This window comes from Enhydra lutris, unplaced genomic scaffold (assembly GCF_002288905.1).
Source record: "Enhydra lutris kenyoni isolate GAN:26980312 unplaced genomic scaffold, ASM228890v2 scaffoldscaffold70, whole genome shotgun sequence".
In the NCBI taxonomy this organism is placed as follows: Eukaryota; Metazoa; Chordata; class Mammalia; order Carnivora; family Mustelidae; genus Enhydra; species Enhydra lutris.
The window spans coordinates 5,594,701-5,621,973 of NW_019154154.1; the positions used below are offsets into that span (position 1 = coordinate 5,594,701).

At 37.2% G+C, this 27,273-nt stretch overlaps 1 protein-coding gene across 7 annotated transcripts in view; it reads left to right on the top strand.

The window, feature by feature from the left end:
- Positions 1-23,341: 23,341 nt before the first annotated feature.
- The window catches only part of LOC111159841 (ELAV like RNA binding protein 2), a 228,553-nt gene continuing 224,621 nt past the window's right edge, over positions 23,342-27,273 (top strand). For all 7 annotated transcript variants that reach the window (XM_022522484.1, XM_022522486.1, XM_022522489.1 and 4 more), the window contains exon 1: positions 23,342-23,465. The gene's annotated coding sequence lies outside the window, so the exon portion shown is untranslated. The remainder of the gene's footprint in view (positions 23,466-27,273) is intronic.

Genomic DNA, 27,273 nt, shown 5'->3' on the forward strand with positions numbered 1-27,273 from the left:
CATAACTCCAATAATCTGAGCAATTACTTAACAGGAGTGTCTCTCCATTTGTAGACAGTATGTCATACAAAAAGGAAAAGTCTTCCTAAGTCAAGATAAATTACAACTGATGTCTTCCCTATTACCATTCCTCCTCTTCACCCACCCCCATGCTATCTATTAAACCCACCTGCCTTGTCTCAGAACGAAATTAGATCCATTTGCCTTAGCTCAGAAAGAAAACAAATGAGTCTCAATGGTCTGACTTGTTTCAGTCTTCAATATAATTTGAAAAATAAAGCTGAGGCAAGACGGAATTTACCTCTGCAGAAGAGAGAGTGTTGAGGAAGAGAGAAAAAGCTGCATCACCTACTTCTGCACTTTTAATCCATGCTCATGCCCCTTGGATTCTTTATGGTTTTCTTATAAGGTTCTTCTGTTCTTATTCTTCATTCGTGTGTTCTCACCCACGGGAAGTTTAAACATTCACACTGGCACCTAGGAAAAAGGGATTCCATTTCCAAGATAGTTTGGAATACCATTAGCCTTTATTCATACAAGAAAATACTCATTCTAGGACTGGTTTGAAGTTATCAGGCACCTAGAACAAGGGAAATAATATATTCAGTTTCCCTTAGCTCACTTTGATTTTTTTTTTATGGAAAATTAACTTTTTAAGGCAAACGTGAATTTATTGTAAATAGCATAGGATAGAATTCTCTAGGAGAAAGTTAAAGAATTCTTTTGTCCATACTCCTATAAATATGGTTGCTAATATTTATACAGCAATATCATCCTTTAACTCTTTGTAAAAATCTTTCTGCTGCCTTACCCCCACCCATCCCTCCAAGAACTGCATTTTATTTTTTTCAAAGATTTTATTTATTTATTTGACAGACAGAGATCACAGTAGGCAGAGAGGCAGGTGGGGGGGTGGGGGGTGGGAGAAGCAGGCTCCCTGCTGAGCAGAGAGCCAGATGCAGGTCTGAATCCCAGGACCCTGGGATCATGACCTGAGCCGAAAGGCGGAGGCCTTAACCAACTGAGCCACCCAAGTGCCCCCACGCATTGCATTTTAAATAGGTCTGACTTGCATTGAAAAAAATTACATAGGAAATAAAACAAGGAACTGTTGTTTAATTATAAAACTGACAGGCAAGAACAACATGGACCCAGTGCTTGCTGAATTATTTTAAATTTTTTCTTTCATATCAGTCATAGATGATCTTGGGTATACAGTAACAATAACTAGCCATTTCTAGACCTGACAGATGAACTACTGGACAAAAATTTAATAAAAGACTTGCTTTCTGCCTTCCAAAGATTTTCACTATAAACATAGAGATATGATCTTTCCTTTGACTGTTATGAATAAGCTGAGAAAATGGCAGATTACTAAGATAGCTTCCACATATTCCCTGTGATAATGGCTCAAAATGAAATTAAACCTGTCAACAGTTGCAGCATATAGTGGCCCCTTTCCCATCTGCCAAAATCCCTAAACTTTTTCTTTAGTTAGGTCATCATTAAAAGAACAATGTACAGGACAATATTTCAAGCTAACAAATTACACGATATGAACATCCTCTCTCTGTTCTTCTTTTTTTTTTTAATTAATTTGTTTATTTGACAGAGAGAGATCACAAGTAGGCAGAGAGGCAGGCAGAGAGTAGAGGAGGAGGAGGCAGGCTCCCTGCTGAGCAGAGAGCCTGATGCGGGGCTCAATCCCAGGACCCTGGGATCATGACCTGAGCCGAAGGCAGAGGCTTTAACCCACTGAGCCACCCAGGTGCCCTTCCTCTCTCTGTTCTAACATTATTCTGATGTGCTAGTGGATTTCCCTTCTGAGATATTAAACAAGTATTTGTATGTCCTCATCTTCTAAACAGTGTTATGGGTTTTGTGCTTGTGCCAGTATGTACAACTGCTGATTTTAAAAAGTGGGGGGGGCGCTGAGGGATCCTAGAACCTCATAATTAGTATTTATGCTTGTTCCTATAAACTAGAATTTAAGGTATAAAAAAACCCACCAAGTTACTAATGTCTTCTTCTTTGCAAAAAAAAAAGTTTAAAAAGCCATCAATTCCTTTTAACCCTTGAAAATCTAAATTCTTCAAGTAGCTCTTTTAACTCTTCAAAATCTAAACTCTTCCTTAAATTGTAGGAAAGTAAAATGGATAGATTAAATACAGTAAGTAATGGGAAGATTTATGGCTCATGCCTTAGAATAAGCTTATAACTCTAATGTATTTGATTTTTGTTTTTTTCTTTTTCCTTAGGGTTCACTATTACTTCCTAATTATTTCTTTTAATTTTTATTGTGGTCTAGACCACCACCATCCAACACAGCTTTCTGCAATGGTAGAAATGTTCTATTTAAGTGCCGCCCAATGAGGTAGACACTGTCCATGTCCACATGTGGCTATTGAACAACTGAAATGGTACAGATCAGGAACTGAATTTCTCCTTTTATTTAGTTTCAATTAATTTGAATTTAAATAGCTCATGTGGCCAGGAGCTACCTAGCTAGCAGGGATCTAAACCAATCAACCTTCACATGGTTGGGACTACTCTGCAAGATCCTCCTAGGCTTCCGTCTCCATATGATCACTAATAACTACTCTGAATTTTATTTTGAATTTTATTATATTATTCTGCAACAAAATAAAGCCCAGGTTTAATTATGCTAAAATATGAATGGAAGAAAACTTTCAACACACACACACACACACACACACACACACACACACTTGTGTGTGTGTGTGTGTGTGTTGAAAGTTTTCTCTTTGCTCAGATTTGAATTTCATGTAATGGTGGCTATAAGAATAAACCAGGCTTAATCCTTGTCAAATAGTTTGAGACAAACACATACAAAAACAACTCCCAAAAAGAGCAATATGTTATTGTGTATGTATCTCTGTAAATGCTACAAGATTTAGGAGTAAGATTGAGAAGACATTTTTCACTAACTCCAAAATGGTTTCCTAAAGAGGACAAGACACTTAAGTTACACTATGGGCAAAATTAGTCATCTAATCTCTGAATAGGGGCTGGTTTTCATTAAAAGGATAATTCCATGGTCATTTTAACAGCAATATATTATCAAGAAAAATTATACCAATAACCAAGCGGTTAATTAACAGCAAATCATTAACTTCTGAATATTGCATTTCAAATGTTTATTGGTTAAATGATGATAACAGTGTCATCTTTTTAATTTAACTTTGAGTATTACCATAAGGGTAAAAACATTCAATGTGCTTTTGAAAGTAAGTGTGTAATACAAGTACGATGCATTGCTTCAGAGACTCAGACCCAGCCAAAAAAAATGGTAAAACATACCACAAATTAAAAATATTTGGCTACTGGCTAAATTTCCAGAATTCTAGAGGAAAATAAGTATAACTCAAAATAAAAAAATTTTAAAGTTACCCTAGACAATGAAGCATGCAACACTTTGTATGATCTACCAAACACCACTTCCTCTAAACAATAAAAAAGCAACCCAGGTATTAATGAAGATCTGGCAGCTTGTCTGTACGGCTACTCAACAAGGCAGACAACCTTCAGAAAGAAGATACAAGCTGTCAGGTTCATCCAGCTATAATTGGAGTATATATTGACTTTGGTCGGCTAGCAAAGAGAGTATCAACTTACAAAGTGCTGGCTAGCTATGATGGAGATGTGATAACTGAAGATCACTGTTAAGATGTCTGCCACTTTCAGAAAGATTTGTCTTCAGAAGTTAATAAGAATTTTAAAGTGCTGCAACAATTGCATGTCAACATGAGCTATTTCTTGACTATTACACATAAATTTATATTATATTAATTTGTTTGAGCATATTCTTTCTGTCATGGAATTCAATTAAAATTGAATAATTGTTAACATATAAATCACTAGAGCCTAAAATAACTAATTTTCAAATAAAAATAAACTAAGAAGAAATGATCTACATTCAATCACATTTTGCCATCAAGCTAATTTTTCTGATGAAATATTTTTAACAAATAAAAACTTAAAATGGGGTGCTGTAATAAAATCATTAACTCCATATAAAATGATTAATGCCTCTATTATGTATATTATATATTGTTTGGGTTAAATATATATTTTATTCAATTGGTCTGCTTTCTGTTAAATTAAAGCAAATCATTTCACAAAGAAATATATATTTCAGAAGTATATAGGACCATAAGTAATAGACATATTTGGAAGCATGAAATTGATAACACCTTGGTTTGATAGCCTCAAAACTGACACAAACTAGAGTCAGTCTGAATAGCCTACCTACTGTTTTATAGAATCTTGTTTCAAGCTTAAAAATTAAGAGAAAGAGGGGCACCTGGGTGGCTCAGTGGGCTAGAGCCTCTGCCTTTGGCTCAGGTCAGGATCTAAGGTTCCCGGGATCTAAGGTTCCCAGGATCGAGCCCCGCATAAAATTATTTTCACTGAAGCTGCAGAACTTTGTAACCTGAAATCTTGATCAGACCCACTTACCTGAAAGAGCATTCTTAGACCATTTAAACTAATTTAAACTAGATTTAAAGATTGTGTTTCTTATTGTCATTTAAATAAAAATATGAATTTTTTTAAATATTTATTTATTTATTTATTTAGGAGAGAGAGTGAGAGAGAGAGCTCATGCCCGCTGGCCCATGAGGCACAGGGGGAAAAGAGTAGAGGAGAGGGAGAGACAGCATCTCCAGGAGACTCCCCATTGAGCCTGGAGCCAGAAGTGGAGTGGGGGCTCAGTCTCACCAAGATCTCACCTAAACCCAATCAAGAATGGACTGAGCCACCCAGGTGTCCCTAAATTCAAATATGATTTTTAAAAAGTAACTCAGAAAAAGGTAAAGGAAGCTCAGTTGTCCTAATCACATGAGCAAAATTATCTTTAGTCCAGCATTAAGAACCATCACTTTCCTCTCAACCTACTTTCTAGTTTACAAAATGACATTTTATATACCAGCATAAATAAGAAAATCCATTTCTGCCATACCGAATTGGACTATCGTCCTCACTAGGATTTCATGATACTGTTTCAACATAATGCAATTACACTTATTTTTTTAAATTATATTAACATGATCACCTTAGCCTCACATAGAATATATTGAGAATGTTTACTTTTTTTTTTTTTCATTTTAAGCATTTTAGCTTGGTAAATCCTATCATGTTTGCCATTAAAATACCACTAATGCTAAAAGGTGCACAATACTTCTTCACTTTAGGCTCCATGTGACTAGAGACTTGGCACTGATGGCTCCAGGGGAATCACTAATGAGCTACAAAGCCTTTACACCTCTGGGTCAGGAGTTTGGATTAGACCTAGGTTGCGAGTGACAGAAAGTCGTTACCATCTCATGATAGTTCAATGGTTTATGTGAAGGGAATTCATTGTTTCAGGCCACTTTCTAATGAACAAGCATCCACCTCACAAAAAGTCACCACTGCTTTTGACAGTAATTGTCAGAGACCTGGAGAATAAAAAATTCAACCAAGAATTGTGTTCCCTTCATGCTATGATGACCATATCCAAGTTAGGAATCCTTTTAATGGAAAAAGACACAATACTCTGCAAGTATGTCTGAAAAGTGTGGTTGGGAGAGAAAGAGAGAAGGAGAAAAACTGAAGGGAAAAGAGAGAGCCATTCAGAAGAAGGGAGTAAATAAAAATGCAGTAACACCCATCATCAAAACTTTACCTAGCACTTATACAACAAAGGTATTTAATTCAGAAAAGGCATAGATCTGTTAATCTGTTCCTCTCCTGGTAAGAAGGCAATAAAATGTAAAAATGCTTCCTGAGGCCTCTCGATTAGGGAATCAAAAAGATGATAAAAACCTTGAAATAGCATTCCCTTAGCAGAAAGTTGTCACTACACGGTACTACTCTCCTCTTTAGGAAGCCATGTTGATTAGAGTTAGTGAAAGAGCCATGTCATTCTTTCTCCTTCTCGGTCTTTCAGCACTCACAGACATAGATACACAATCACATACTGTTCTCTACTGTTCAGAATTGTTTTTGTATGGGTTTGTCTCAAGCTGTGTGGTGAGGAATAGGCACATGCTTATTCTTCTTATAGTCCCCATTATGTAAAATATAAATATGAGCAAATAGAAAATTTTCCATAAACACATACACACATGTGTGCACACAAACACATACACACCATTGACATTTTAGTGTAGTCAAATCTGAGCTTTGTTTTGTTTGAGAATTATATAATAAAATTCGAAATAAAATTCAGAATAGTTATTAATGATCATATGGAGACAGAAGCTTAGGAGGATTCTGCAGAGTGGTCTCAACCATCTGAAGGTTGATTGGTCTAGATCTCTGCTAGCTAGGTAGCCCCCAGCCACAGGAGGCTATTTAAACTCAAATTAATTAAAAATAAATAAAATGAAAAATTCAGTTCCTGAGCTGTACCAGCCACATTTCAATTGTTCAATAGCCACATGTGAATATGGACAGTGGCTACCTCATTGGGCAGCACTTATATAGAACATTTCTGCCGTTGCAGAAAGCTCTATTGGAAGGAAGTAGTCTAGATCACATTTTCGTCCTGAGGGAAAACATTGATTTGTAAATGGTGTATCACTTTAAGATGCTTTCAGATCCATGAAATGCAAAACCTTACTCAAACAAACTTACACAGTAAGGTTGACTCCCATAAGCTCAAGTCTAGAAGTCGGCTGTACTTCAGGAGAGCCTTAATGTAGTATTTAAGTTCTATTTCTCTGAGTTCTCCCCTTCACTCTTCCTTCCAGCGAATTGGTTTCATGTTCAACATATCTCCTTCATGCCAGAAAAATGGCTGTGGCAATTCCCATTTTCATATTCACACAACCTGAAATCTAAAGGAAGAGAGATCTCTCTGACCTCTTCTGGGTCAGAAAACTTTGTACTTTGAACCTCCAAATGACCCCGGCCCCTTACATGTTATAGACTTTCCTGTGCCCTACAGAACGAGATGCTGACTTAGGCTATCTGGTTTAGGCCTAATTCCTGAACCGTGACTGTGAAAAAAAGGTAAAATTGATGAACTTAGACCAACCAGGACCTATTCCTTGGAGTCAGTGTGTGGTCCTCTTCGCCTTTAAGCACCTGGACAACATGGCAGGAAATCTGAGGTTCCCTTATGAGAAAGGTAGGATGATAATGAATGCTGGGTAGGCAAACAAGAGTGGCCACTATAGGCAGACAAAAATGTTTGTCTGGTATTACAATTTTTATACATTTCCTAAGACTTCCTTTGAAATGTGACAGCTTAGGAGTCAGTATTCCCACCCACTTGCCCCAAAACACCAAGCATAAAAATAAACAGCAGAAACATCTTTATTTTTAAATTATATGAGGCTCTGACATATGAGTGGGTAGAAAGAAGTAAAGCAAGTGACAAGGGTTGTGCTACTGTGAGAGACAATTAAAATATAAAAAGAAAGATCTACTAATGTGGGGGAGAGGCTAGAGAAAGGAATCCAGATTAACATAATTAAGAAAAGTGCTCTGTCCTGAGACAGATCTTTATTAATTTTTCCAACCATAATCCAATTTTTGTGCTCCAGAGAGTTAAAAAAGAGAGCGAGATCAAGCAAATCTTTGAACTGGTCAGTGACAAAACCAGAACTCAAACCAGATCTAACTCTAAAGCTTATTCTAGATCCCTTCACCAAAAGCCAGTATTTCTGAGGCAAAGCCTATATGCCACATATTTTCCATTAAATTCCCATGTCAGCAAGTACTGAAGAGCAAATCATAGTGAGCAAAGCACTGTGCTGGTGCTGGTGGGAGAGACAAAAGTTTAAAATACATACATCAATGCATGAAAGCATATGCTAAGTGCTCAATCAGTAATTCAGACAAGGAGCCTCACCGGAGTACAGAGATGGGGAGAAAGGAGGAGGAGAAACCAGTAACTAGTCCCAAAAATAAACTAAAGGAGAGGATATTAGACATTATGGGTCCATGGGCAAAGTGAAAGCTTCAGCCATATGAATCTGAGGAGGAGCAACATGAAAAGTTTTCAGAAGAATAAGAGCCCTAATTTTTCATTTGTAAAATGCCTTGTAAATCTTAAAATATTTTCACATCCATAAATTCCAGTGATACTACCATGCGGGGTATCAGGTATTCTATATATACTATCTCAGCCCTAACTGTAGCTGGTATAGACAGGTCATAGGATCTTATCATAGTCACACAGTGAAAGAGCAGAAAGGGAACTCAAACCCAGATCTATTTGACTGTAACACTGCTCCTCTTACACTTTGTGATTGATCAATTATTTTATTTTACTTTCAAATTGATACTAAAGATGGACAGGAAATGAAATTTTATATTTCAACCGAGTTGGATTAAGAGTCATACAGGAGAGAGGGGGATAATTGAAGAGAACATATTCAAAAAAATGTATATGTAAGAAATGGAAAAAAAAGATTTTTATTTTTGTAACTCACAGGCAGTCAAGGTAGACTGTATGTTCCTGGGTGATGAAGATGCCAAAAAATCAACACTGATCCCCAATAGGAATTCTAGAATCCCTTCTGGAGAGAATGGAGGACATACGTTTATGATTGCTTATGATTGATCTTCCTCCACGCAACATGAGATTAATCCATAAGAATGGATATACTACCCTCTAAGAAAATGTAGATTCACAAGTTTGGAATTTTACTAGGATTCCAGAGGCAGAGAATTGAATCTTAAGAGATGGGAGAAGAAACGGGAAGAAAATATTCAGAGACATAAAGTGCATCTGTAAGTCTTAGGTCATCTAAGATAGCCTATCAACTCTTAGTGATGGACAGAAGGCAAGAGGTTTGAGTGGAGAAAGAGACTTGCTGTAAACACTAGAACTTTGTCCACTGAGATGTAGTAGCATACATTAGCCCTAGTATTGTGGTTGCATTTCTCTTAGGTATATGTCCTGATGCAACCGGTTCTTGAAAATATGAATGAAACAAAAGGAAGACACTAATAGCAAAACCCCCTTGAACAGAGTTTTGTTGGTTATACTGTCAGAGTTGATAGTTCTCCCACTCTGAAGCCCAAGATGATGTATACATCAATGCCTGTGAGGAGGGAGTTGAAGGGAAAAAACACAAAGAGAACTTCACCACTTCAAAGAAAAGATTAAACAAAACCAAAATCTCTGCAAGTAAACATGCTAATACCAAAGTCCAACAGAGTATTATTTTAAGTATTACTTTAAATACCTTTATTGCTTGTTATTACAATTATTTTGTAATAAAAAATCAGAAATCAAACAAAAATATATAAATTACATGTATCTTATATACATACTTATGTATATATATAAGTATGTATATATACATACTTATGTATAAATATATAAAATATGGTGCATGTATAATATACATACTCATAATATATATATAAAGATAACCATTGTTAATATTTTAATTGCATACACTTCTGAGTATTTGGAAAATTCTGAGAATATATATGTGTATATGTAAAATTATAGATTTATATCATTATTTATAATGACTGACCAAAAACAAAGCTCCTCTCTTTAAACATAGGTTTGGGAATCACTGGAGTAAGTTGTTTGAACTAAAGTAAAAGTCAAGTACAAGTTCCATTTGTCATAAATGTTAAAAAAAATTCTATATGAATTTTAGGAAAATGTAAAGGAAGAAATGAATGACAGAAAGGTCAGAAATCAAAGATCTACTAAAAAAAGAATGTAGTGAAAATGCATTTGTATTTACAAACTAAATTTTAAAATTTTTACCACTAATCTGATTAATATATTTTTAATCTTATGACCAATTTAAAGCCTCTTAAGATAATATTCTCATTTTTAAGATTTTGTATTCAAGAACATTAATAAAATCAATTTTCTTTTAAAATGGAAAGTACAGTCCCATCTTAGTGCTGTGAGATCAAACATAAATGCTGAATAATACCTTCTCTCCTCTAGAATCCTATGTGCTTATTTTATTTTCTATCTGGCTAGTTTTCACTTAATCACTGCCAAACAATATATCTTCAATGTCTGAATTGAAATTCTAACAAAAGTTAAATATTGAAAACATAAAACAGTACAGCTTTCTCCAAAATCCTTTTGCTTCATCTCCTCAATATATTTGCAAAGTTTTTAAAGGCATAGACATTTTTCATCCTGTGTGCCCAAATTAGGTGAAATAAACCCCGAAAGGGGATGCCTGGGTGGCTCAGTCAATTAAGCATCTGGCTTCGGCTCAAGTCATGATATCAGGGTCTTGGGATCAAGCCCAATGAAGGGCTCCCTAATGGGAGTCTGCTTCTCCTTCTCTCTCTGCCCCTCCACCCCAGACTGTTTGCTTTCTCTCTCAAATAAATAAGTAAAATCTTAAAAAAAAAAAAAAAATAGGACACACAGTCTCTAGCATGTACACAAGGCCATGTCATATTGTTCATCTTCCTTGTTAATTTTACTCAAAGACCTTTTGGGGGATCAGATAAACAATCCTTACCTTTGAAACTAGTAAGAATTTTAAAATGTATCTATATTGTTTAAAATCCAATGAAAAAAATCACACGTAAAATTTTTTTTTTAAAGATTTTATTTATTTGACAGATCACAAGTAGGCAGAGAGGCAGGCAGAGAGAGAGGAGGAAACAGGCTCCCTGCTGAGCAGAGAGCCCGATGCGGGGCTCTATCCCAGGACCCTGGGATCATGACCTGAGCCGAAGGCAGAGGCTTTAACCCACTGAGCCGCCCAGGCGCCCCCATGTAAAATTTTTAAAACAGAAAAACATCTTTAAAAAAATGTGCGATGGGACCTGGGTGGTTTGGTTGGTTAAAATGCCACCTTAGGCTCGGGTCATGATCCCTGGGGCCTGGGATCCATCCCAGCAACGGGCTCCCTACTTGGTGGGGAGTCTACTTCTCCTTCACCCTCTGCCTCTCCCCCCAACTTGCGCTTGCTCTGTCTCTCAAAAAAAAGAAATGTGTCAGTGGTTTGTTTGTGTCTCTTTCCCTAGAGCCCTGAGAATAAAAGTTTCACGATCTTCATTTGGGATTTTTGGAAGAAAGTTTTGAGAAGCAAAGTCTCACCAGTGCCACAATGTGTCTTGCACATAATGGAAGTTCAGCAAATAATTATATTGATTTGATTTGAGTTGCTATTTCATGCAGCTTGGAAATACTAGAAAGTTTACTTTTGACACATTAGACAGCATATCAGAGGGAGGAGAGAGGAGAAAATAGGAAAAAAAAAATTCTGTTAAGTAACTTCTCTGAGAAACACTGAATTCTCCATTGGCTGCATTAGTACTAACTGATCTCTCAACTGCCTGTGGAATAAAATTCAAATTCCTTAGCCTGTCATGCATCCAGAATCTCAATATATCCTGAGAGTCCCACTTTGTTTCTGTTTTACTACTCTGCTTCAAGCCAAATTGCTGTACTCCCAGTTTTCTATACACATACAACATTTTCCTATGTTTCAGCCAATCTATTCCCTCTAACTTGAATGCTTTTCCCTATCCCGCCACTATCATTTGTTGAGCATTATCTAAATGCCACGCTCTTCCAGAAAGCCTTCCATGATCTTTTACCCTAAGAATTTATGATTCCTTGTGATCCGAGTAAGGAATTTATACATGCCTCTTTCACTGAATTTATTTTCTGCCTTATGTTAGATGTACACGTATTTTTTATTTTCCCTATTAAATTGTAAACCCTTTAAGGAAAGGTGAAATGTGTGTGTGAATGCCTAATAAGTAAGTAATGAATTAAAATATTCAAATACTTCCAAAAGCCAGGAATATCATTAATTTAACTTATTTTAATTTTATTCTACAAACATATTTAAGGATCAATTTCCATTATCTCCTTTAACAATTGTTTGATTGCCTGGAGAAAACAGAAAGGGAGGGAAACACCCTTTAATAAAATCTGCAAAGATCCTATCTGTTCAAGTCTGTACTAGGAACACACTGCCAAGTTCCTTTTGGATTCTGTCAGCAGGATTTCAACCATTTTAATTTAAATGAATCATCCAAAAAATCTCTGGCATTTCATACACCCACTTCTCAGAGATATGAAATTCAGTTTTTCTTTATGTCATTTAATTGATGGTGACAGATAATGTCAAAAGCTTACTGATTAATAGCTGTTTTTGATTTGGTGGAAATAACCAAAACAAAAGTTGGATAAATTATTTTTTACAGAGATGTTTGGTCTAAGTGCAGAACCAGACTCAGTAGGTAATAGTTACATGTTCTTCACAGGACTGCCTATAGCTATCATAGACTTTAAAATGCACTTTGAACTAGTTTAAGTGAGGGCATGATTACAGCAAAATACGGATTGGTAATTCTCTCAATCATACACAAACATAAAAACATGTTTGTTGTCTCAGAAAGGGTTGCAGGCATCTGAGAAAACAACAAAAAAATTAAAAAATAGCAATAACACCACAGGACATCTTTTGAACACAGAGATTGCCAATAGGAAAATCTTACAGGGAAAAAAGGTACTTCAACTAAAGCTCTGGTAACTAATTGAATACTGAGAAATCTGGAGAACTTACTTTATGAAACCTTTTTCTTCCATCCACTGAAGTGGGCATAATATACAGTAAAAACAAATGGACATGAATATGTGTCATTTCAATAGCTTTCTTTTTATTCTCTGCTTTACTGAGATATAAATAAGGAGCTCCTTTTGGAGTTACTTCCGAGCTCTTCCAGGTAACTCAAAGGAACATCTTAGCTTGATTGGTTTAGATTTACACAAAACTGGTTTTTGTTGGAGGTAGCTTTTTAAATTGCTTGTTTTCCTTAATTAGAAATCATCATTTTCAAGGACCCTTGACTCTAGTCTTTTCTCTCTCAGAATTTCCCAGCTAATTCATCCTTATCCACCATTCATAATATGCACAAGCATTTCTGTTGCACAAGAGCAAATAAGGAAGATTCTTTAGCAGAAGAAATACATTCTATTAGCTTATTTTACTTTTCCAAAACCTCCAATTCAGAAGTATAAATAACCCTATATCTTTTAGAGCTGGAAATTCTAAATAAGGTGAATCACATTGAAATATGACCAATATCAAAATATACTATTAACTTCAGAGAGTAATTGAAAATCCATCTATTATCAAGAAGTAGCTTTTGGTGGCACCTGGGTGGCTCAGTGGGTTAAGCCTCTGCCTTCTGCTCAGGTCATGATCTCAGGGTCCTGGGATCGAGCCCCATGTCAGGCTCTCTGCTCCATGGGAAGCCTGCCTCTCCCTCTCCCTCTGCCTGCTGCTCCCCTTGCTTGTGTTCTCTCTCTTTCTGTCAAATAAAATCTTAAAAAAAAAAAAAGCAGCTTTTGCTAAATTCTTTTTTTTCTTAAAGTCAACTTTGTTGAGATATAATTATATTCAATAAAACTCACTCTTTTTATTTTTTTTAAAGACTTTATTTATTTATTTAAAAGAGAGAGACAAAGATAGCAATAGAGAGCATGAGCCTGGAATAGAGGGAGAAGCAGACTCCCTGCTGAGCAGGGAGCCCAATGTGGGGCTCTATCCCAGAACCCTGGGTTCATGACCTGAGCCAAAGGCAGATGTTTCACCAACTGAACCACTAGGTACCCCAAAACTCACTCTTTTTAAATGTAGTTTGACGAGTTTTGACAAATGTACACAGTCATGTAAACACCACCATAATCAATAATCAGACTATTTCCATCGTCTAGAAAAGTTCATTTATTTCCCTTTGGGTTTGATGACCCCCATGGTCTCCAACTCCAAGCAACCACTTATTTGTTTTCTGCCCTAGAGGTCTGCTTTTTCTAGCATATCATATAAATGGAATCCTATATCATGTGGTCATTTCTGACTTTATTCACGTAGCACAATACTTTTGAAATTCATCCATGAGATCCCAGGTATTTGTAATTCATTCCTTTTTGTTTCTAAATAGCAGTCCATTATACGAATATAACACTATTAATTTATATATTCATCATTCGATGGACATTAGGCTTATTTGCACCTCGAAGTTATAATGAACAAATCTTCTATGAACATCTGAGTACACACAGGCCTTTGTGTGGACTTGTTTGTATTTTTGTTGTTGTTGCTGTTAAATACCTAGAAGTGGGATTGCTAAACCATATGATGCATGTTTTTATCATTATTAAAGAAACTGTCAAAACTATTTTCCATAGTGGTTATATTATTTTGTATTCCTATCAGCAACGTATGAGGATCTCCAGTTGTACCACAACCCTATTATCACTTGTTATTGTCATTCTTTTTAATTTTTGTCGTAATAATGAGTCTATAGTGGTATCACAATATGATTTTAACTAGTATTTCCCTACTAACTAATGATGTTGAGCATTTTTTCTTATGTGTAATTGGTGAAATGTCTCTTTAAAACTTCTGTCCATTTTTAAAATTGGATTGCTTGTCTTCTTATTACTACAAACGTTCTTTATAGGGGCGCCTGGGAGGCTCAGTGGATTAAGCCCCTGCCTTTGGCTCAGGTCATGATCTCAGGGTTCTGGGATCAAGCCCCACATCCAGCTCTCTGCTCAATAGGGAGCCTGCTCCCCCCCCCCCCCCCCCCCCCCCGCCTGTCTGCCTGCTTGTGATCTCTGTCTGTCAAATAAATAAATAAAATCTTTTAAAAAAATAAAATAAATAAAAGTTCTTTATAAATTCTGGTTCAAATCCTTTATCAGATATGGGTTATGACTTTGCTGAATATTATAGTACATATCCTATTAAACATTCATCCAATGACTGTACAGATCAAATTAGATAAGGACTATATCACCCAAGAACAAATTCCCACGGAATTGGACCATCCAAAGGTCAATTTCCTCTAAGACTGTATCACCCAGTGGTCAACTTCCAAAAGAGCAAATCATGTAAAAGTCAAATTCCATGAAGGCATTCCATGAGAACTATACAATTCAATGTCTTCAGGACAGACTAGCTTTCATTTATCATATTCTGAAATCTGCTTTGTGTTTATACCAAAAATGATCTAATTCTGTCATTCTCATCAGGTCAGTCTTGAGACCACTGACTTTGAGAACAAAATTGCTTAAGATTTACACCAAAGGCAATTTTTTAAAATACTTACCTTTACTCTCCCAAACTTATACTTTTAAAGATTCAACGAATCTCACTAACCCCAGTTTCTCTTTTCCATGCTCGCATTGGACCACTTGACAGTATTAATTTGTATTCATAGATTTCATTGCATATGTTCTGATGTAATTTTTTTTCTGCTTGTTAGTAGTGTCTCCTCCTTAAGAATCACTGTTCTGAAAAATAAAACTGGTGGCATCATGTTACCTGATTTCAAGCTTTACTACAAAGCTGTGATCACCAAGACAGCATGGTACTGGCATAAAAACAGACACACAGACCAGTGGAACAGAGTAGAGAGCCCAGATATGGACCCTCAACTCTATGGTCAAATAATCTTCGACAAAACAGGAAAAAATATACAGTGGAAAAAATATAGTCTCTTCAATAAATGGTGCTGGGAAAACTGGACAGTTATATGTAGAAGAATGAAACTCAACCATTCTCTTACACCGTACACAAAGATAAATTCAAAATGGATAAAAGACCTCAACGTGAGACAGGAATCCATCAGAATCCTAGAGGAGAATATAGGCAGTAACCTCTTCGATATCAGCCACAGCAACTTCTTTCAAGATATGTCTCCAAAGGCAAAGGAAACAAAAGCGAAAATGAACTTTTGGGACTTCATCAAAATCAAAAGCTTCTGCACCACAAAGGACACAGTCAACAAAACAAAGAGGCAACCCACGGAATGGGAGAAGATATTTGCAAATGACAGTACAGACAAAAGGTTGATATCCAGGATCTATAAAGAACTCCTCAAACTCAACACACACAAAACAGACAATCATATAAAAAAATGGGCAGAAGATATGAACAGACACTTCTCCAATGAAGACATACAAATGGCTATCCGACACATGAAAAAATGTTCATCATCATTAGCCATCAGGGAGATTCAAATTAAAACCACATTGAGATACCACCTTACACCACTTAGAATGGCCAAAATTAGCAAGACAGGAAACAACATGTGTTGGAGGGGATGTGGAGAAAGGGGAACCCTCTTACACTGTTGGTGGGAATGCAAGTTGGTGCAGCCACTTTGGAGAACAGTGTGGAGATTCCTCAAGAAATTAAAAATAGAGCTACCCTATGACCCTGGCATTGCACTACCGGGTATTTACCCCAAAGATACAGATGTAGTGAAAAGAAGGGCCATCTGTACCCCAATGTTTATAGCAGCAATGGCCATGGTTGCCAAACTGTGGAAAGAACCAAGATGCCCTTCAACGGACGAATGGATAAGGAAGATGTGGTCCATATACACTATGGAGTATTATGCCTCCATCAGAAAGGATGAATACCCAACTTTTGTAGCAACATGGACGGGACTGGAAGAGATTATGCTGAGTGAAATAAGTCAAGCAGAGAGAGTCAATTATCATATGGTTTCACTGATTTGTGGAGCATAACAAATAGCATGGAGGACAAGGGGAGTTAGGAGAAGGGAGTTGAGGGAAATTGGAAGGGGAGGTGAACCATGAGAGACTATGGACTCTGAGAAACAACCTGAGGGTTTTGAAGGGGCGGGGGGTGGGAGGTTGGGGGAACCAGGTGGTGGGTATTGGAGAGGGCATGGATTGCATGGAGCACTGGGTGTGGTGCAAAAATAATGAATACTGTTACGCTGAAAATAAATTTTAAAAATTAAAAAAAAAAAGAATCACTGTTCTGTTTAGAGTGCATTGCTCAGTATTTAGCTATGGTTCAGTCAGACTCCCAGAAGGAAACAGATTTCACACTAAAAGGTTATAATAAAGGGTCTTTTTACAAAACTGCAGGCAGGCATAAGGGAAACCAGCAAGCCATAGGTGTTATTACTTCAAGGTCTGAAGAAAAATGGAGAGGGAGAAGTTGTTCAAACCTAAATAGAGTAACTATAGCTACAGGAGCAATGGTCTTTTGTGGAGGGATTCCAGCAACCTTATGGTGATATGGCAGGAAACAAATCAGGAAGAAAAAATACCCCAGTCTTATTCTCCTTTAGCTGTCCAATCTCCTGATGGTGACTGCAACTGGGAAACCCTAACAGGAAGCCAGAAAGCAGGAGATTATGTTGATGCACTTCATGAAGGTCAGCCTCCCAGCACATAGAACAAGAGACAGAAGAGTGGAGGGTGGATCAGAACGGGCCACAGAAATTATTAAACACAGAGGATAACAAATGTGCTCTATTCATTGAATAGTTACTCCAAATAGAACTCTGGATCTATATGGGAAATAAAATATAAAATAATGAGAATCATCAGCGTCCCTATGAAGAAATAAATGACTCTTATTAAGTCAGATGTTCAACAGATTCTTTATGTTTGGGCACACAGCCATTCTGTATGGCAGAAATAGGATATATACTTAGGTTTTTTGTTTTGTTTTATAATCAACTGAAATATTACATTAAGTGCACAAATTGGGGGAGTTTGGGGAAAAAAGGATGAGGGAAAGTAACATTGCCGAATTTTTATTGCCTTACCTATCAACATCTAGGAAAGATACTACTGCTGCCATTCTTGAACCACCTATACTATCCTAAAAATATAATAATAATATCTAGTATTTTTAATTTCATAAAAATGTTAGTTTAACTTCTTAATCTGAGCATGACTCTTCACATGACTCTTGGAAAAGTATACTGAAAATGGCATAGAATTATGTATTGGTAGACCTAGGATAATTTAATGGCCCTATCTCTACTAGTTGGTATGACCTATGGCAAAATTATTTAATTTTTTTAAGCAAAAATGTCCTCATATTAAAAGAAAAAAAAAGGAAAGAAATAGCAATGACCATTCATCAGGACTGAGTAGAGTTTAAGTAAGGTGTGAAGAATTTCTCATCACTATATCTGGAACATTACAGACACTCTATAAATAATAGCTTTCCTCTAATTTTTACTTGGGGACAAAATCTCTGGATCCTAAAGAAAGTACTACAGATGCCACTTACCAAATAATTCTAGACCCATTTTACCCACAAAGAAAAGGACAGCCAAATGATACAGATGACTATGGGAACACAGTGGCCTGTGAAGTTTGAATTCAGTACTATTTCAATTACCTTTTTTTCTATACATATTCTGGGTTCACATTCTACCTTTTCAGCCTTGGGGAGAAAAATGTACCATGCTGCATTTCAAAAAACTCTTCAAATCACCTATAACATGTGAGAAAATAACTATTTCCTTAAATCTCTAACTGACTGGACGTGGGAAGTAAACAAAGAACATAGAGAAACTGATAATCTATGAAAATGGTCATTGAACTCAGTGAGCAAGTCACACACATGGATAGCATAGATGATCATCACCAAAACCCAGTGAGAAGTACAGGACTCGACTAAGGAGATGCGCTGATGCTTGGGAAGAACAATCACATTTGGACTGACAAAATTCACACTTTCTAAAGCAACTGATAGCCCCCGTGTATCCTACATTCAATAAACTTCATAAATGGGCAACTCAAAGTTATGCTTAGTAACAAAAATTGTAATTTTACATCAGGTACCTAGAATTTAGCTTAGCAAAGTACTTGGACAATTATAGCTAACCAAAATACCTGGACAATTATTTATTGTGAGCCCCAAAAGCAAGACCATGTAGAATATTGTTTGTTCTATTTGAGAAAACTATTGAAATAAATGTTTGCATATACACTGACTTAATTTAAATTTGTTCTTTGTGTGAGTACTAAAGAATTTAACTTTTGTTATTTATTACTTGTACAAGTAGTACTGAAAATTATAAAAGTAATTTCCTTTTCATTTTATCATAGATATATTTAGTACCTACTACAGGTAATAACTGCATTATCTGATATTGGAAAACACAAAAGCAAGTAATATTTTGATACTTGGATGCTATTGCTATCTAGAACAGGTTATATATACTTAACTATTTAAGATACAGAACATTTCATGAAACATCAGTGTTTATTATTAACATGGTAGGTATATACTTAAAATTGTTGTGGTACCTTAAGTGTTAAGCCTAGGGACTACTCAAACTATTGCTCAGTCAGTATGAAAAGTAGCTTCTACTAGATTTCCTGGCCCTAGGAAGGAAGCAGATCAGTGCAATTGGTGGGAACACTATCAGAGGAAGGACTCTCTACTATTCTTTGGAGCTGAAATATATAAATAAATGATACCAAAAAATCACAGCAGAAAAATTACTATGGAAAATTTCAAAGTAACCAAATGAAAGAGGTGGGAGGATGTTACATTTCTGACAATGAATAAACCATCCCACCTGCTAATTTCCCCCAATGAAATTATATCTAAACCACCAGTTCCAATTTTAAATAGTAATAGGTGCCATTTATTGAGGAAAAAGCTTTATATACATTGTGTCATTCATTCTTCAACATAACTCTATGAGGTATTATATTATGATTTCTATTTTATAAATGAAATGATTGAAAGTCAGAGACATTAACAATATTTTTAAAGTTATACACTTACAAGAAAAAAAAAAGATTAAACCCATGTTTTTCATAAATCAAAGTCTGCACTCCTAGCCATGAATCTAGATTGTCAATTACTTTGAGTGCTTCTTAAGGTAGAACACTTTATAGGACAGAAACAGTCAAATAATCAAATCCTGGCAATTTTGTATTATTGATAAATTCCAAAAAAGTACGACAGTGATAAAAAGATTATGAGAGCTAGGTATATTGTTGTCTTTTATGTTTCTTTATGGCAATCTCTGATTACTCTGTATTTTAAATTGTTTTCAAACTTAAGAGTATAACAAAAACACCAAATTAGAAAACAGATCCACATTCAACACATCAGAACGCTTCCAGAATGGCAGTTAGAAACTCTGAAAATCTGCATCTCTGTAAAAGCAATGAGAAAGAACACTAGAAAAAAATGATGAAAATCAGCTTTTTCAGAACTCTGAAATTAAGACTTGCAATAGTCCAGTGAGAGTTTATTCAGGAAAAACAGATGATACTTGGTAAGAAAAGAAAAATTTGTGGCATTTTAATTTGCCCTCAACACATTTCCTATTCCCAGGCTTGCAATAGCCTTGAAAACCAAAAGTTCTGATGGTAACTGTAAAACCTTTGAGCCTAGCAACACTGGAGAGGACAAAATGAGTTTGGAACTTAGCCCCGAAAGCCCAGAAAATGTTACTATTTGACCTGTTTAATAGCAACTGAAAAGTACCATTCTCCAGATTTGTCTTTATTTAACCTGATGCAGAGGGCACTCTGTGTAAATTGACCTACCCCCAGGGCATTTGTTGAAAATAATCAACAATGTTTAATGTCAATTAGTGTGGCAACTGTTTAATGTAGTAGTTTCCTGAGGCAGTATTATCAGCTACGGATAATAAGAGATGACCAAAAAAGTTTAAAATGAAAAACTGAGGAATGAAATGTTCAAAGGTGGATTTGAAAAACTGACATATTATTGGAATCTAGAAGGCCACATGCATGTGCAGGGTTATATGCATATCCAGGAAGACCTAAAAACATATTAAACATATTAAAAACATATTAATCTCTTACCTCTGGCTGACCTTGAGGCTCTGCATAAGCAGAAAGTTAAACCTAAGGCAGAGCTATAAGCTGCCTACAGGAGCATTCAAGACATGTTTGAACACTCAAGACATGATCTGGGCAAAGGCTCGGAGATATATCCATATAAAGCATTTAAGAATATCTCTGTCCAGTCATGAGCTGACCACTAGGCTAACCAAGTGGAGTTATCACTGGTCAGATACAACAAAGAATACAAACTTTACATAATTATTCCAGGAAAGTCACAAACAAACAAATGGCAAGAAATAGCAACAACAAGAAACCTTGAAGGTAAGAAGAATCTAATATCCCAAATTACCACATTACATTATTTTAAATGTCCATCTTTCAACAAAAAAGCACAAGACACTCAAAGAAACAGGGAAATATGGCCGATACACGTTGGGGAAAAGCAATCAATAGAAACTGTCTCTGGAAAGCCCATACGACGAACTTATTAGACACAGAATTGAAATTGGCTATTAAAATTATGTTAAAAGAATTTTTAACCATACCCAAAGAACTAAAGAAAATTATTAGAAAAATGTCCCAACCTCACATTACATGCAAAAATTAACTCAATATAGATAACAGACTTAAATTTAAGAACTAAAACTATAAAACTCTTGGAAAAAATGCTTAGGGGTAAATCTTTGTGATCCTGAATCAGACAATGGTTTCTTAGATATGATATCAAAACCATAAGAAACCAAAGAAAAATAGATAAGTAGACTTCATGAATATTAAAAATGTTTTGCTGAAAAGAACATGTCAAGAAGGTGAAAAGACAAGCCATAAAATGGGAGAAATATTTGCAAATCATATAACAGGGGATTTCTATCTTGAATATATAAAAAACACAACTCGATGATAAAAAGACAAATACCCAGTTTAAAAACAGACAAGGATCTAGATAGACATTTCTTCAAAGGAGATATATAAATGTCCAGCAGACACATGAAAAGATATTCAATAAAATCAGTTATCAGATAAATGCAAATTATAACAATGAGGCACTGCTTCATCTCCACTAGAATGGTTATAATCAAAAAGATGTATAATAACAAGCATTGTCAAGCATGTGTTGAAATGGAAGCCGCATGCACACCTGGTAGGAATGCATAACTGTACAGCCACTTTGTAAAACAGTTGGGTGGTTCCTCAAAAATTAAACGTAGACGGCGCCTGGGGGGCTCAGTCGTTAAGCGTCTACCTTTGGCTCAGGTCATTATCCCAGGGTCCTGGGACCGAGTCCCACATTGGGCTCCCTGTTGGGGGGGAAGCCTGCTTCTCCCTCTCCCACTCCCCCTGCTTGTGTTCCCTCCTTCTCTGTTAAATAAATAAATAAATAAAATCTTAAAAAAAAATTAAACATAGAGTTATCCATATGAATGAACAATTCCTCTCCTAGGTATGTCACCAGGAGAATTGAAAACAGATATATGTCCACACAATAACTTGTATACGAATATTTATAGCAGCACTATTCAAGATAGTCGAAAGGTTGAAACAACTCAAATATCCATCAATTGATGAATGGATAAACAAACATGGTATACCCAGGTAACTGAATATTATTCAACCATAAAAGGAATGAAGTACTGATACCATGACAGAACACATAGGAGTCTTAAAAATATTATAGTAAGCATAAGAAGCCAGACATAAAAGACTATATACTGTATGTTTCCTTTTATGTGAAAATTTTAAAATGGATTAATCTATCAAAACAGAAAGTAAATTAGTTGTTGCCAGAGGCTGAGGGAAGGGAGGAATGGTAAGTGATTGCCAATATATGGGGTTTCTTTTTGAGGTGATAAAATACGAACTCTTCTGTAGTTAGTGATAATTATTCTGCAACTTTTTGAGTATATTAAAACCACTGAATTATAGTTTAAAAGAGTGAGTGGTATGCTATATGAGTGATAATTCCAAAATGTTACCATTTTTTAAGTATAAAATGCATTCTGGTTGCTGAGGCCTTGGACCTTGCCAGAAGTCACACTGGAACCCCAGGGTTCCAAACCAGAGGTCGGCCTGTCCCTGGGCCCTTCGGACTCCAAGAAAGTTTCAGAGTCCATCTTCACGCAGTTCACTCTGGTGCACAGCATTTGGGCCAGAGCATGTTCCCCGCACCTGGCCAGGCTGCTGGAGTGAAATGCCCTTGCACTGTGACTGACAGAAGGTGTCAAGGAGTCCAAAGAATTGGGGATTGCATGATATGTGGTGTGAGCTAAACGCCTTATGGATGCTTCTGGAAGGAGGAGCCTTTGGCACTGAGGCGCCAGGTGTTTCTCATCCCATGACTTCCCTACTGCCTTGTAGATCACCCGAGATTCTCCCAAGAGGCTTCCTCTGGAAAGTGTGGTTGTGGCTGCCTCCCCTCCAGCCAGATTCTGTCGTTTTCTGAGCCACCCTTGACACTCAACACTTGTCAGCCTATCCTTTCCCTGCCCCTCCATCAGGACCTGCCCCTACTCCCCCACACACTCGAAGTCACATACCACACCCTGTGGGCTCCAACTGCACCCTGTTTGCCTTCCTGGGAAACCCCGGACTCCACCGACCGTGACTTTGCCCCAGCCGGGTCCCTGAACTTCCTACACAGAGTGCAAAAGAGAGAATACTTCCTGATCGGGTGCAGAGGGGCGCGAAAGGGGCGGGGCGTGGGTTAATGAGCCAGCACCCGGGTCACAGGGTGCTGGTAGGAAGGCTGGCCCAGAAACAGTAATGCCCTGAGGCTGCTCTCCAAGGCAAATGCTGGTGGACAGAGACGGTCTCCTGGGATGAACGGCAGACTCCTCACAGCGGCCCTGAGAAACATCTAGCCCTAAGGATGAGCGTGAGTACCAAGAGTTTTTTGTGTATTTCCTAAGAGCACGAGTGCTTCTTTTATTCCCCCTACTGCCATGAAGTACACTAATTCGACTGAGTATCTTGCTCTTTCTCCAGAGCAGTGTCCAGATGGGGTGCCCATGGTGCCTGAGGACCCGCTGTAGACTGTGTGTACTCGTTCGTAAAGCTTGGGTTCAGGGAGTAAGGGCTGTTTTTTCTCTTGAGTTCAATTTGTGCTCAGAAGGCTCCAGTGGGATTCCATTTCATTCCCTGGGATAGCCGCCTGGGTCTACTTGGGAGAATGTCTACTCTGCTGTATTTCGGGCATGAAGGTGTAGTGTTGGAAGGCTGGCGGGTGTCAGTGAGAGGTTGGCGCCCACGAACCACTGAGACCACGGAGCCTTTCTCTCAGGCGTGAGGGTGGCGTGCGGCCGATGCCCTCTAGCCTTAGATCTGCGCATGCCCGGGCGATCCCAGAGCTGGGGCGCCCAGCTCCTTTAGCTGTCAGAGGCCCCAGGCCAGTGAGGGTGACATGGTCTGCGGTTTGCACAGAGGTAGAGGCAAGTGGTCTTTGGACCGAACTGTACTCACATTTGCAGGAAGAGGAGAAAGAGGCAGGCAAAGCGGACAGCGGGTGGGCTCCCATTCAGGTCCACCGCCGGTCTGACACAACTTATTTTCTGATTTCGAAATGGAATGGTGAGTTCAGGTTGCTGCGGCCTGGGATTTTAGTAGACATCAGATGAGGAGCCCCAGGTTTTTACACCGGAAGCCCTGTGGCTGCCCGGGGCAGACACTGCTGTGGAAAGGCTAGAGATTTGTGGCCCACGCATGCGCAGTTCATTCTCCCTGCCTGGTTTAGGGTGGTTCCTCCCAAACTCCGTATTTGGGCCAGAGCTAGTGAGTGTGTGTGTGATTGTTGGACAAAATCCAGCAGAGCTAAGAAACCATAAACCTCAAGAGGAACCACAAATCATATGAAAGAGTAAACCCCAACATGTGAGGTTTTCCTTAAAAATCCAAAACAACTTCATGATCACAGTGAGAGCTCAGAGAAAACATGGACCTTGGAAAAGAGGCAGATTAGTTCATTACCTAGTTGTTTTTTTTAAGATTTTATTTATTTATTTGTCAGAGGGAGAGAGCCCGAGAGAGCACAAGCAGGGGGAACGGCAGGCAGAGGGAGAAACAGGCTCCCCGCTGAGCAGGGAGCCTAATGCAGGACTCAATCCCAGGACCCTAGGATCCTGACGTGAGCAGACGCTTAACCGACTGAGCCACCCAGGCACCTCTCATTACCTAGTTCTATGCCAGGAAGAAAACAGAGTAAGTCCTAAGACAAATGAAATAAGACATTGGCCCAGGTAACTTACAGCCATCACAAGGACAAAAAGCCTCCTCATAAAAAAGAAAAATCTATCCAATAAAAATGTCTCCCAGTCATAAGACCAATATCTATTTCCACAAAACCCTAAGAGCTCTAATGCCTGTTACAGAAACATGTAATCACTGTCCTAAGACTGGAGATCCTCAGACTAGAGACTGTAATGATAACTACTAATTAGATTTTATAGACCCTAACCTATATGTAGAAATGGACAGTCAAAATCACCAACAAATAAGAGGACAAACAATGAAATGAAAGAAAAATAAGAGGACTAGAACTCAGATATAGAACTAATTACCTAAGATCAGAATTAATACAGGAAAAAGTAAAAAGTTTTAAAATTACATTTTAAAATATTCTCAGAAAGTTTTGAGAATATTGCCTCTATTTAGAAAGTAAAAGAAAATAAGTGATAAGCAACAATAAAAAAGGATAATTGAAACTTGCAAACTGCATTTGCTAAAATAAATATGTAGTAAAATGGCTGAATAATAGAATATTAGTGTACTTAATTATAAAGATTCAAAATATAAAATGCAAACTCTTAGAAATTCAAGAGGATAGTTTCTATTTTAGGGAATATGATACAACAGCTATTGAAGGACTTCTCACTACAAAACATTTAGATCCAGGGTAAACTTTTTTTTAATATTTTGTTGCTCTTTCAGGAAACTAAGGAAAAAAGAAAAAGAAAGCCATAACTGAACAAGAAACAATAAGTTCTAGAAAAATAGGAATAGTAGGAGTGCCTGAGATGAGTTTCCAGCACTGATGAAGCCTTGGTTCCCAAATAAACCAAGGTGACCACATTCCTGGTTTAAAGTCTCCAGTACCCTCTAGTGACTAGTCTCCAGAAGAAGCAATAGTAAGTATGTTCTAGGGGAAACCATTATCAATTTTGACCCTTAAGATTTCCACAAATTCAGATCATACATAAATGAGGCTTCAGTCTAGGGAATGTAAACACTGAAGGAAACAAGTTTCTATAAATGAAACTCATACTTAATAATAAACACAAATATAAATACCCAAGAACTTCATGTATTAAAATTATCAAATATACAGTATGAAAAAACTCGCATAAGTTAGTGGGGTTTTTTTAATTTTTTTAATGGAAATATCAAAATGAGCATGCAAGAGACTATCCAGAGTGACAAGGTTTTAAATTAAGCAAACAGAATTTTGGAAATATAAAATAAAATTGTTGAAATTATTAGATCAGTGGATAAAGCAGTATATTAGACCTTGATAAACACATTCAATGACAACACAGAGGATGAAGAGAATAGAAAATATTAAAATGGAATCAAGAGACCCAAAAGATAAAATGAGAAGGTCTAACATGGTACAAGTCAAACTCCCAAGAAAGAATAAAAAAAACAGGAGACAGGAACTATTTGAAGAAACAATGACAGAATTTTCTAGAACTGATAAATGATAATGAACCCACAAAAACAAGAAACAAAATGTATTCCAAATAGAATCAAAAGTAAGTCACAACTTGAAAGTTGTAATGCATCTGTAGTTGCATTACAAAGACAAAGAAAAAAGAAACTGGGGGTGCTTGGGTGGCTCAGTCAGTTAAACGGCTGCCAGGCAAACAGTAAGTATGCATTATTTTCAGATAAAAATGAAACATTTATATAAACTTGGGTATCAGTCAGGGCCCAATCAAGAGATACAACAACACTAGCATACTAGTCCTCAAAAGAAATATCAACAGAATTTAAAAATAAGATCTTAGACCACATTTCCTTTTTTTTTTTTTTAAGATTTTATTTATTTGTCATAGAAAGAGAGAGCACACAAGCAGGGGGAGTAGCAGGCAGAGGGGGAAGCAAGCTCCCCACTGAGCAAGGAGCCCAGTGGATCTTGACTTGAGCTGAAGGCAGACATTTAACTAACTGAGCCACCCAGGTGTCCCTAGACGACATTTCCCACATTTCCTAAGCATGATTCACTAACACTGTAAATAAAAAACAAAATGTTCGACCTTACTTCTTTTTTTTTTTTTTTTAAGATTTTATTTATTTATTTGACAGAGAGAGATCACATGTAGGCAGAGAGGCAGGCAGAGTGAGAGGGGGGAAGCAGGCTCACCACTAAGCAGAGAGCCCGATGTGGTGCTCGATCCCAGGACCCTAGGATCATGACCTGAGCTGAAGGCAGAGGCTTTAATCCACTGGGCCACCCAGGCGCCCCTCGACCTTACTTCTAATGTTGGAAGGAAAATATAAGCATTAGTATATGCATTTTTTATTTCTTTTCTTTTTTTAAGATTTTATTTGTTTGTCAGAGAGAGAGCACACAAGCAGCGGGGAGCGGCAGGCAGAGCAGACAGAGGGAGAAGCAGGCTCCTGATGAGCAAGGAGCCCAATGTGGGACTCAATCCCGGGACCCTGGGATCGAGTCCTGAGCCTAAAGCAGC